Below are 12,370 nucleotides of genomic sequence, written 5' to 3'. Positions count from 1 at the left end.
GATCCTCTATTGGGTGCATGCAACTCAAAGATTCATGGGTTTAGTCTCTTAATAATGCAACACATGGCTCCAACTACATGTGTTGAATAGTGACTGATGTGCATTTTCCCTGTCGCAGGATAGCAAAACATGTAGACAAGCCCTTATAATTGTGAGTTCTCACAGATCAAACTGTCAGTGTAACTTAGCTCGAAAAGTCCCCTATGCAGCTAGCTCCATAAACATTCATTGCTTACAGATAGTGGTGGAATTACCATGGCTGTAGATGTGTCCATCATCCCATGGCTTTGTTCTGTTCTTCTGAAACTGAAAGCCAAAAGGTCTACATTGAGCAAGCACTGGCCCATGTGCATACTCAAAAGAACAGAGCTGGAGCCACAGGATGATCACCTGGCATTGCTGTGGGCGATGTAATGTTCTGTCTTATAGATTGTAAATGAATCACATGAGAGCAATAACATAGTGTCACGAGTCGCATCCTGGAGTGAACTAGCAGCCGGGCGCATGCTATAGTTTCTATGCTCTGTTATTATCCTTGTGACATAGATGTAGGAGAGTGTAGGGACATCCTCCAACACCAGGGGGAGCTCTCATATGATTTAAACTGGTTTGTTTATATTTCTATACATGCTTCCTGGTTTATGTTATTACCTATGCTAGTTCTAGATATTAATTAATTAGCTGCCTCCCGAGGCTGATTGTCAGCCCTGTCCTCCTCTGTCCTGATTGGCTCCTACATCTATGCCACAAGGATAATAACAGAGCATAGAAACTAAAGCACGCGAGCGGCTGCTAGTTCATTCCAGGATGCGGCTCGTGACAGTACCCCACCCCTTGGGGAGGGGTCAAGGCACCCCGACACCCTGGTTTAGTGGAAAATTTCTTAAAGAATTCCTTTTTGAGTCTCTCAGCATGAAAACGCTTCTGTGGTATCCAACATCGCTCTTCTGGGCCGTAACCCTTCCAATGGAGTAAGAAATGGACCTGACCTTGAACTTTCCTTGAGTCCAGAATTTTTTCAATGATAAACTCACGAACTCCATTCACAAGAAGAGGCCGAGGCTTATTTGAAGAAGGCTGATTGAACGTGCCATGGACAACAGCGACCCAAACCTTTCTCCAGCCCAAGTCCTGGCTAATCAGATCCAGGCTATTTCTCAACTTGTACAGGGCCTATCTCATCACTTGTCAGCTCAAGAAGAGGCCTCCAGAAACCTGCAGCCTCAGCAAGCCTTCTCTGGCGTCTCTCCAGAGCCGAAGTTGAATTTGCCCGATCGATTCTCGCGAAGCAGGTCCGCCTTCTGCAACTTTAAGGAGAGTCGCAGGTTATACTTTCGCCTGAGACCACGCTCCTCTGGCTCTGAACAGCAAAGGGTCGGGATTGTAATATATCTACTCCAGGGTTATCTCCAGTCCTGGGCCTTCTCCCTTCCACCAATGAGTCCATCCTTACAAACCGTGGTTGCCTTCTTCGAGGCCTTGGGTCTGCTATACAACGACCCAGACAGAGTGGCCTCAGCTGAGTCCCATCTCCGGGCATTGAGGCAAGGACGTCGTTCTGCTGAGGAGTATTGTGCAGAATTCTGGCGATGGTCAACTGATAGTACCTGGAATGATCCGGCGCTATGGAGTGAGTTCCGCTTGGGCCTCACTGAGCAAATTAAGGACTCCCTAGTTCAGTATCCTGTACCTCCCTCACTTGAAGACTTGATGCATTTGTCATCAAGATTGATCGTTGAATCAGAGAGAGGAAAACTGAACAGGAATTATCTATACATCCTTGTTCACCACCCAAGTCTGGTTCTACTATTCTGGATTCCCCTGAACCCATGCAGTTGTGCGCTTACCGTCTGCCTCCAGAGGAACGTTCCAGACGACGCTCTCTAGGTCTCTGTTTATATTGAGGCCAATCGGGCCACCTAGTCGGGAAACACCTAGACCTAAGCGCTGGTGTAGAGGTGCGCTTAGGTCTCTAAGTAATCTCTTCAGAAAATTCTCTGTTAGTCCCTGCACGCCTAGCCTTCAGATATCGTTCCACTGAGTTGTTGGCCTTTCTCGATAGTGGTGCAGCAGGTAACTTTCTGGACATTCTCTTGGCTCAAACTCTTGGAATTCCTGAAGTCAAACTGGATTCGAGCATTACCGCTTGCGGCTTGGATGGTAATCCCCTGGTTGGGGACCGAATACTCGCCAAGACTCCATTGGTTCGCTTATCCGTAGGTGCTCTGCATACTGAAGAGCTCACATACTTCCTGATCATCTGTCCCTCCGCTCCTTTGATTCTGGGGTATCAGTGGCTGCAAAGTCATAATCCCCTTATTGATTGGAAAAGAGGGGAGATCATCCATTGGAGTTCATAGTGCTCTACTTCTTGTTTGACCCTGCCTCTCAAAACTCTGCAGCCTAGTCCAGAATTGTTACCTGCACCTTACCAGGACTTCAGTGCCGTGTTCTGTAAACAGAAGGCTGACTCTCTCCCGCCTCATCGGGACTATGACTGCGCTATCGATCTTGTACCGGGTTCAAAATTGCCCAAAGGGCGTCTGTATTCTTTGTCTGTCCCAGAAACTCAAGCTATGGAACAGTACGTGGAGGAGAATCTAAGGAAAGGATTTATCTGTCCCTCCAAATCCCCAGTAGGTGCTGGATGTTTCTTCATGGCCAAAAAAGATTCGCAGTCTGAGACCCTGCATCGACTACCTTGGCCTAAACAAAATCAAAGTCAAAAACACTTACCCACTGCCCTTGATTTCTGTTTTGTTTGACCAGCTCAAGTCAGCCACCATATTCTCTAAGATCGACCTGCGGGGTGCTTATAATCTCATCCGCATCAGACAGGGAGATGAGTGGAAGACGGCCTTTAATACCCTCTCTGGGCATTATAATTATCTCCTGATGCCATTTGGATTGTGCAACGCCCCGGCAGTCTTCCAAGATCTCATCAATGACTTCTTACGTGAATTCCTGGGTAAAAGACCGTGGTGGTTTACTTGGACGATATTTTAATTTACTCTCAGTCCTTGTCTCAGTACCGCCAACAGGTTCGGGAAGTTCTGGAGAAGTTACGTCAACACCACCTCTACGCGAAATTGGAGAAATGCGAGTTTGAGGTCTCCAGGGTGGCCTTCTTAGGTTATATTATTTGTTCATCCGGTTTCTCCATGGACCCCAGTAAAGTTCAAGCAATTCAGGACTGAGTCCTTCCTACAAACCTCAAGGCAATCCAAAGATTCTTTGGCTTCACCTTTTATTATTGGAGGTTCATACGCTCCTATCACTGCCCTCACCCGGAAGGGTGCAGCCACGGCTAATTGGTCTTCAGAAGCCTTGACGAGCTTTACTGCCCTTAAAGCCGCCTTCACATCTGCACCCGTTCTCAGGCACGCAGATCCTGGGCTCCCGTTTATTGTGGAAGTGGACGCCTCCGATGGAGGAGGGGGCGCCATTTTTTCCTCAAAGAGATCCATACAGCAAAAAATTTCATCCGTGTGCATATATGTCCAGAAAATTCTCGCCTGCTGAAATTAATTATGATATCAGGAATCATGAATTGTTGGCCATCAAGTGGGCCCTTGAAGAGTGGCGGCATTGGTTAGAAGGAGCAACCCATGTTATAACAATCTTTACTGACCACAAGAACCTTCAGTATATTCAGACCGCCAAAACTCTAAATCCTCGGCAGGCCCGCTGGGCTTTGTTTTTCACCTGGTTCAACTTTCTCATCACTTACCGCCCAGGATCAAAGAATACCAAGGCTGATTCTCTGTCCCGGAGCTTTATGGCATGCCATCCTCAGCCTCCTGACCCACAACCTATTATTCCTTCGACCGCTATTCATATCGGTCTAACCCAAGATCTTGGGGCCACACTCCGCCACTTCCAGAAGATTGCTCCAGCTCGGACTCCTGCTAATAAATTGTTTGTTCCAGTTCATCTGAGGAAGTCTGTCCTTACTGAATGCCACGATAATCGCTCAGCAGGTCATCCTGGAATCCATAGGACTATAGAATTACTTTCCCGCTGGCTTTGGTGGCCCACCTTGTCTGCCGATGTGGAAAAGTACGTCCGTGCCTGCCCAGAATGCGCCAGGAACAAATCCTCCAGAATCCGTTCTCCTGGTCAACTGCTACCCTTGCCAACTCCAAGCAGGCCTTGGACAGATATTTCTATGGACTTTATAGTCAATCTCCCATTGTCCTCAGGTCATAACACCATTTGGGTAGTTGTTGATCGAATCAGCAAGATGGTACACTTTGTTCCCTTACCCAAGTTGCCGGATGCCAGAAGTTTGGCCACCTTGTTCATCACTCATATCTTCCGTCTCCACGGCCTCCCAGAGGACATCGTCTCGGACCGAGGGTCCCAGTTCATTGCACAGTTTTGGAGGTCTTTCTGCAATTCCCTCGGAATCAATATCAGTTTGTCCTCAACCTACCACCCTCAGTCAAATGGCCAGATGGAAAGAACCAATCAATCCCTGGAACAGTTCCTGTGCATTTATGTTTCCAAGTTCCATGATAATTGGTCCTCTCTCTTACCCTGGGCAGAGTTTTCTTATAACAATTCTTGCCATTCTGCAACACGTACCTCCCCGTTCTTCTGCAATCTTGGGTTTCACTCGAAAGCTAACTCTTTTTCTTCTACTATTACCGTTGGTGATTCTATACACCTACTATTATATCCCGGTTGAAGTCCATCTGGAAGGTGCATTCCGAACTATGTCAAGCCTCCCTCAGATCCAAAACCTTCGCTGATCAGCATCGTGGTCCGTGTTCATTGAAAGTGGGTGATCAATTCTGGTTCTCCACACAAAACATTAAATTGAGGCAACCCTGCAGGAAACTAGGGCCCCGATACATTGGACCATTTTCAATTGAGAAAAGGATAAACCCAGTGGCGTTCAGGCTTATACTACCACCTTCTTTAAAAACACCCTGCACATTCCATTGCTCTCTTTTTAAAAAAGCTGTCTCTTCTAGCACGTTCAATCGGCCTTCTTCAAATAAGCCTCGGCCTCTTCTTGTGAATGGAGATCGTGAGTTTATCGTTGAAAAAATTCTGGACTCAAGGAAAGTTCAAGGTCAGGTCCAGTTCTTAGTCCATTGGAAGGGTTACGGCCCAGAAGAGCGATGTTGGATACCACAGAAGTGTCTCCATGCTGAGAGACTCATAGTGGAATTCTTTAAGATATTTCCCAGGAAACCAGGGTGTCGGGGTTCCTTGACCCCTCCTCAAGGGGGGGGGGTACTATCATGAGCCACATCCTGGAGTGAACTAGCAGCCGGGCGCGTGCTTTAGTTTCTATGCTGTTATTATCCTTGTGGCATAGATGTAGGAGGGTGTGGGGACATCCTCCAACACCAGGGGGAGATCTCATATGATTTAAACTGGTTCATTTATATTTCTATACATGCTTCCTGGTTTATGTTATTACCTATGCTAGTTTTATATAGTAATTAATTAGCTGCCTCCCGAGGCTGATTGTCAGCCCTGTCCTCCTCTGTCCTGATTGTCTCTTAGTACTATTTAAGGCACTGGGCTCTGAGCCTCACTGCTGGTTATAGCATCCTGTCTCCAGTACTGCTGCCTGCTCCTGTTCTATTGTTTGGTGGGGAACCTTTGATTGATTACCCGTGTATGACCTTTGCCTGTCCCTGGATATTGAACCTGTGCTAGTGATCCTGACCTATCACCTGTCTCTGGATTCTGAACCTGTGTTAGTGACCCTGACCTATCGGCTGTCCCTGGATTCCGAACCTGTGTCTGTGACCTTGACCCTTTTGCCTGTACCTGACATCCTCTCTGGTGCTCTATCCAGTCCGCTGACCTCTAGCCTGCCACTATACCGTGCGCTACCTCCTGTACCTGTGCGCTGCAGTGTAAGCATAAACTGATACTACTCTGAGCAGAAGACCTGGGGACATCCTAGTACCTGTGAACATAACCAGTCTCTACGGGAAAGGCGGCTGCTAAAGGTGAAGACCTCTTCTACCTGTTCTATGAGTTTATGCCGCACTGGTGCCCATAACACATAGTATTGTAAATTTTGAGTTTGTTGAATTGCTATTTTAACCCTTTCTCTGCTAAAGGATAGTGTGTTAACTGTTTGATTCGATTGAAGAGTATGGAATGAACCCGAAGAGCATCAGTAGGTTTTATTCCTTTAATCCGGTTGTGGCATCAATGTAAAGCATGTGAGTTGTTTTAAGGGTGTAATTCCCTGTATCTCATAACCTGGGTGAAAGGTAAATGATTAAATGAGTGGTGAAACTAATTTATTACTTACAACCAGTGGTCAAAATGGAAATTTAGCGGCATGGAAGATGTAATTGAATGTAATTTGATAGTATTATAATCAAAACAGTAGGTGAAGTGGTAGTATGGCATATTACCATATACACCCCCACTGTGACCACTGATTACAACTGTATCCAAAACAATAGCATGAAAGCTTTAATACGTGAATAGATAAAACAGAAAATACTCCTTTGTGTATGAGCATTTTCTAGTCAATACTATAATCAAATAAAAGCTGCTAATGCAGTTTTGATTTGCAAATGGCTGCAAACTCACATACCATTTTGGTTAGTTGCCTTCTTAATACTAACATCTTAGATCTAGTTGAGTCCTTGTTTTCAGTGCATATTTAAAGTAGCAAAAGATCACAAACACCTAATTCTTTAGCCACAAAACCATTATATATATGAAGCTATCATATATACACCAATCAGCCACATTAAAACCACCTGCCTAATAATGTGTAGGTTCCATTCGTGCCACCAAAACATCTCTGACCCATCGAGGCATGGACTCCACAAGACCTCTGAAGGTGCCCTGTGGTATCTGGCACCAAGATGTTAGCAGCAGATCCTTTAAGTTGTGTTATGCACGCTAGTTGCTATCCAATAACAATTGTTTACTTCCAGTGATGTGGTTCCAAAGCACAATGTGATTCAATGTGATTTAATAGCCAAAAGTAGCAGAATAACAGGTCAGAATAAAATAAGTACAGTTACTTTTAGCAGGCGCTCTGGATCCAGTGTAGAGTCATTCAGGTCTGAAGACTGTGGTCAAGTAGACTGAACACTGGTCCCAGAGCCCCCACTTATATACAATTAGTGATACAGTGAAAACAATACAGATGATGTGGCTTGCTTCCATAGGTTCAGGCTTCAGGAGGGTCCAGTAAAATGCAGGTCATTGGCCAGTTCAAATGATAATATCCAAGGGTGGGGGTCAGCTCTCCTGGAGATGCATTGCAATCTTCCCGCCAAGAACTGGTTTAAACTGGTCTAGTTGCACTACACAGACAATATCATTCTAATCATTTATTCCCTATAATCTATAACTACCATACGCAAGGTGCGAACCGTTTGGCGATTGAACCATACATCTGCGAATAAATTGGGGATTAGAATGATACCAGACATGATATGCTTCCTGTAACCTGAACCTTAGATCTCACTAATGTGTATATAGCTTTATAATAACCATAAACATTGCTACATTTCAACATAAATAACTATGTGTTGCAACTACATTTAATATGAGCTAATTACAAGTGTATGTGTGCGTGTAAATGCGTGTATAAGTGGTTGCCACATGTTGCGGTTAGTTATGCTCCTCCACGCTGTAGCGTGCTATTCGCATAACTTCAGACAAAGACAATCAAGTTGTTAGATATTAATTGAAAATGACTATATCCAATTATCTGACTTCGACAGTTGTAAGGTGGGGTCTCCATGACTTGGACTTGTTTTTCCAGCACATCCCACAGATGCTTGATCATATTGAGATCTGAGGCATTTGGAGGCCAAGTCAACATCTTGAACTCTTTGTCATGTTCATCAAACCTTTCCTGAACAATATTTGCAGTGTGGCAGCCTGCATTATCCTGCTGAAAGATGCCTTTGCCATCAGGGATCTGCAACAATGTTTAGGTAGGTAATACCTGTCAAAGTAACATCCACATGAATGCCGGGACCAAAGGCTTCCCTGCCGAACATGTCGCCAGTTCAACAGTTGTCCTTCCTTGGACCCCTTTTGGTAGGCACTCAGCACTTTATATCAGGAACACTTCACAAGAACTTCCATATTAGAGATGCTAGCTATCACAATTTGGCCCTCATCAAAGTCGCTCAGATCCTTATGTTTGCTCATTTTTCCTGCTTTCAAAACATCAACTTCAAGTACTATTCCCTCCAGCAACACATACTTTGAGTTTTAAAAACCAGTGACAGGCCACAGACAGCCCTCCTATCTTACAACTGCAGTTTCTGCCTCAGCTAATTGACACTATTGCCATATATCCACAAGATATTACTACAAGCAACATTTTTCCATGAATAAGGAGAACATATAAATATTTAGAAATGAGCTATTTTAATGACTCCTATTTGGTCAATAAACATTCTGCACTCTATTGTACTATTGCTGGATACCTCACTGGATAATAAGGTACAAACTAATTACCTATTGCTTGAAACACTTATGGAAAAACTATAACCACACATAAGACTCTGAGAACTCAGTTACTGTTTTATTTTAATTTTATTTTGGACAATTTATTTCACAATTAATGATTTATTTCGATTTGTAGTTTATACTTGAGAGTCATGTTTACCTAATTGTCTATTCTCCATTATTATTGATCAATACTAATTCATATTGTAGAAATTGTTTAATAAATTGTTTTTATCAATAAGAATTTAGATGACACATTCATATTGTCATTGCTCATTTACATTACACTTGAGGCTATAGACTCCATCTAACATAATTAGACAATTGAGCGCACAATCATTGTTGTTTTCATAATTGGTATTATGTGCCTAATGTGTACCAAGGAAATATTTCCCACATCATTCCACCACCACCACCAGGCTGCAACATTGACACAAGGCTGGATAGATCCATGGATTCATGCTTACAAGAAATTTTGACCCTACCATCTGTATGTTGAAAAATCGAGATTTGTCAGACCATGCACTGTTTTTTCACTCTTCAACTGCCCAGGTTGTGTAAGCCTGTGCTCACAGATTCCTGTTTGTAGCTGACAAGAATGGAACCAGTTGTAATCTTTTGGTATACAGGGAGCTTGTATATACCATACCTCCCAATCAATAAGTCTCATTTGTCATAGTGGCAATGGTCGGAACCACTGGTGTTGCAAGGAGTCCAGCAGTTATGGAGCCTGGAGGTGAGGGCGGCCTATAGACACTGAACTCCCTACAATGGTGGTAGTTCACAGTGAATGCGCAAGAAGAGCACTGTGGGGGCACCAGTAAGACGTAACAGAATCTTGCTACAGGGCACAATGATGTATTTCTAACCCCTGCATAGGGAACTGGTCATAGAGATGGCAACAGCATATGCACAATTAAATAAATCATGTTTGTATTGATCTGCATTGTATTCATTTATTTTATAATTGTACTGCCAAATGCCACATAGTAAAATAATTGCAAAAGTTTTCTAAAATAAAAACAAATAAAACTGAAATGGAAAACTCCTGGAATCTGCGCCACTTAAACAGTAGTTGACCGATCGACAGAAACTGATTAAAATGAATGCCATGATTTTAAAACAACATTTTACCCCCTTCTTTGTGAGGCCACTGAGAAAAGGCTGTGTGTATGCTAATTGGTTACAAAATAGCTTTTATGACCTTGTGTTCCAAACCACTGCTATTCAGGAATTCTTATAATTTTTCTTTTGGAACATGATAGAAATATAATATGACATTCACCAAAAAGGTCATAACTTTCTGCAGATTTGCATATGAAAAATTAAAATATTATGTACATTATTTTGGACAACACTTTGTTTCAACAACCTCTCTATGAGACTGGAATTTGAGCTTGACATATTTGATGGGGCTAAGTTTACTGATTATAGGTTTTCATAGAAGTCCCCCCAAAACATTGATTATCAAATTGTTTGATGAATATTAGTTGCTATATAAAGCATTCCATACATCCCAGCTAGCATCCATTTGTGACTTCAATTAAACCCTAAATCTTATGGCATCTGTTGAGCTGGGGCCATAAGCTGAGGAGACATGTTTATCTTATCTGATATTGTATTGTACAAAGCCAGGCCTATCTGAAATATAGACACCCAGCACATTTTTCCTGTGGAGGCTTCACAAGAAAAATATAACTCAGCCTTGGGAATAATCATTGATAAATATATATGTCAGGATGAGGGTGTAAATAGAATATCAAATGTCAGGGGCCCAAATAAAATATTAAATTGATAAATAGAAATGAACATGATTTCCAACAGATAAAAGTTTTTCCTTCTTTACATTTGGTCAATAAGCCCAGTGGGAGATAATTAGGGTCAGCAGAAATTTTGTCAGGAAGTTAATTTAAGACATGCAGATCACAGCCATGCATTGTCTTTGATCCTGTATGCTATTTCCTATTTAGAAGAGACAGTCTACTAAGGCAGGGTATAAACAAAGTTACCCCTAGGTGTAAGGTGTAAATTAGAGGAACTGTTTAGGCCAATACAAAATATAGAACTTTTAACTTCAAAGAAAAAGCCTACATATTTCATATTTTGTGAAATCAGTCTGCCACTCCGTACTCAGGGGTAAAAAGCGCACAAGGTTTGTGAAGTATAGATACCAACTGTACCGGGAAACAGCAGTAGTCACATGTCTTTTGGAATGCAATCTGATATTGTTATAATTCCATCATATTTGGTGTGTAAATGTGCAGGAGGTTTTGACCGGTTTATTGAAGGGAAAGTTATGTCTCTGGGATATATCTGAGTAAAGTTAAGAAATGTCAAAACATTTTGTAATATTTTTGAGCAAACCAGGGGACATTTCCACCCCCCACATTAGAATCTACACTGCCCCTCTGATAGACATCTCATGTAAACTGGCTTAAAACGCCTGTGTGTGAAGGGACGAATTGACAGCTCTTGGGTCTCAATCTAATTGAAGGACTGCCCATCTCTTCTGCCTACCCCAGGCATACAGATTCTCATACGTAAATTTATGCTTTGTAAGTTCATCCCATTTGTTTTTATAACTGTTATGCATTTATTATTTGTATGCCAATTAGTATGCTTGTTTTTATATTCAACTTCTCTGTATATTTGTATACTAAATCTAAAATTTAATAAGTCTTGTCCTTGATACGCTAACAAATCCGTTATGAAGAATATAGCTTGACCATGTTAACCCTTTGAATGCTGGTGTGTGATTTGCTAATACATTTGACTAACAAGCCTAGTATATGCTTGTGTGTACATTTGTGTAAGAGTCTTGAGGTGTCTTTGGTTGCTGGTGTGGACATTGCTAACCTGTGTGCCACAAAGAGCATTGTGTGTCAGTATATTGGAGTCCTATTGCCCTTATTCAATAGGTGGTGGCAGAATTAAAGTGTGTGCGGGTGTGAGAGAGCTGTTTGGGGGCGATTTGGAAAATCGATAACCTGTGTGATAGGTGAGGGAAAGAGTGAGTGCTGGAATTGTGGGTAACCCCATACAGTAAACACCCAAATTCATGAAAGCTGAGAGTGTGGTCGCGACAATAATATATATATTACACCTCCCCATGGAGATGTCAACAAAAGTGAGGGGCTAGTATCTAAGAAATATTGAACAGATAATGCTGTATGCATGCAGCATCTCACTACCGCACCAGTGTATCAATACAGATTATTGCAACACTGGTATATTAATACATTCACCAAAGGTATTAAATATTGCTGCTGTTCTATTGTGATTCCTATACCAAATTTTTGTCTCTCTCCTCAGTAGGACATTAGATGCCCTGATAAGGGCATACCCTGATAATAGCTTATTACTTGGGTGGCATTGCAATTCACATACTGTTTTAAAACCAGTGACAGGCCACAGCCAGCCTTCCAAGTTTACATCTGCGGCTCTAACTCTTTCCTGCTTTAATGGAAGATTTGTTTTTTATAACTATTAACACTTATCTTACATCAAAATACCTGCTGATAAGTTATTACAGATGTCTCATTAAAAGTAGTTTTAACCTGTCACATACTGCCGTACTTTTTGATGCCCAGGTCTCTGCTTCTGCTGTCAGGTGTATCTTTAATGTCCCCTGAGCCTTAGGTACAGCTCAGACACTTTTAAAGGTCTGGCTGCAAGATTTAACACTCGCTCTGTCTGAACCTGGAAGTCAGCATGTCCAGTAATGCGTTCCACTTGAGTTTCCATGAACAGTGAAGCCACCAGTCTCTGCTCACAGTTCAGCAGCTTTTTATAGTGTAAAGTTGCTAGGTTATTGAAGTCTACTTGTGGGACCATGTACCTTAGCTCTGACCAGTTTACCTCTGCTTCATTGGAATCTCTGTGTACAAGACCCATTCTCCCTGCGACC

This window comes from Mixophyes fleayi, chromosome 3 (genome assembly GCF_038048845.1).
Source record: "Mixophyes fleayi isolate aMixFle1 chromosome 3, aMixFle1.hap1, whole genome shotgun sequence".
Classification (NCBI taxonomy): domain Eukaryota; kingdom Metazoa; phylum Chordata; class Amphibia; order Anura; family Limnodynastidae; genus Mixophyes; species Mixophyes fleayi.
The sequence above is the reverse complement of the archived record's forward strand: the minus strand, read 5'-3'. Positions refer to the sequence as shown.